General features: G+C 22.3%; 1 protein-coding gene across 1 annotated transcript in view; it reads right to left on the reverse strand.

Moving 5' to 3' along the window:
• LOC107697176 (kelch-like protein 29) overlaps nucleotides 1-1155 on the reverse strand; it is a 296880-nt gene that overhangs the window by 141274 nt on the left and 154451 nt on the right. The gene's annotated exons all lie outside the window — the stretch shown is intronic.

The raw sequence follows: 1155 nt of genomic DNA on the forward strand, positions 1-1155 counted from the left end.
CAATTAATCACTATTAATCGCATCCAAAATACGTTTTTTTTTGTTTATAGAATGTACAGTATGTGTGTGTTCTTTGTTTATTTATCATGTATATATAAATACACACACATACATGTATATATTTAAGAAACATATTTTATGTTTATTTATTAAATATATTTAACATAAATTATATGAATATAAATATATACATGTAAATACATGCATGTGTGTGTATTTATATATACATAATAAATATACACAGAACACACACATATATTCTGTAAACAAAAACATTTATTTTGGATGCGATTAATCGTTTGACCACTAATATAAGTATAAATATAAATATAAGTATAAATATAAATATAAATATAAATATAAATATAAATATAAATATAAATTATATGGAGTTGTCCACACTGAAGTTTATTCTGATCAGGAAGCACCTACTTAGAATTATTTCTTTATCTGAAATTATTGTTGATGTTTTTTTTTTTTGTTGATTTTTTTTTACAGTTCTACAAATGTTTCCACACAAAAAATGTATATTATTGAATGTAGTTTTATGCATGTAGTATTATTAATTGTATGCAGTATGTAGTATTGGATGTCTTCAATAATAATGATAATTATATACTTTTTTTAGTTTTCACAATATTTGTTTTTTTTTTGTTTTTTAGAAAACAATCATTTTACATTTTAGGTATATTTCACAATATTGCTATTGCTCACAATATTGCTTAAAAAATTAAGTACTGATCATTTCTACAAAAAAAAGAAAAATGTTCTCAGTTGTCTTTTTTAAATTAAGTATTATTATGAGGGAAAATATCTTATTTTTTATTTTATTTTATAGTGAGATGTTGACCATTAACTGGTTGAGTAAAATCAAAACTATTTGTTTTAAACCCCTGTTTATGATTTAATTCATTCATATAGCTGCAGCTTGCATCCAAATGGACTTTCAAATGAGGAAAACAACACAAGCAACTCATCGAAGGGAAGCATACTGTTTACGATCTGTTGTCCTCATCTGTATGAAGGAACACATGCACACACACACATAATAAATACACACACATTTTGAAAATATTTACATGTATTTACATGTATATATTTATATGCATATTATAATTTATATTATATATAAATATATTTAATATATAAACATAA

The sequence above is a fragment of the Sinocyclocheilus anshuiensis genome, unplaced genomic scaffold, assembly GCF_001515605.1.
Source record: "Sinocyclocheilus anshuiensis isolate Anshui unplaced genomic scaffold, SAMN03320099.WGS_v1.1 scaffold38, whole genome shotgun sequence".
NCBI lineage: Eukaryota > Metazoa > Chordata > Actinopteri > Cypriniformes > Cyprinidae > Sinocyclocheilus > Sinocyclocheilus anshuiensis.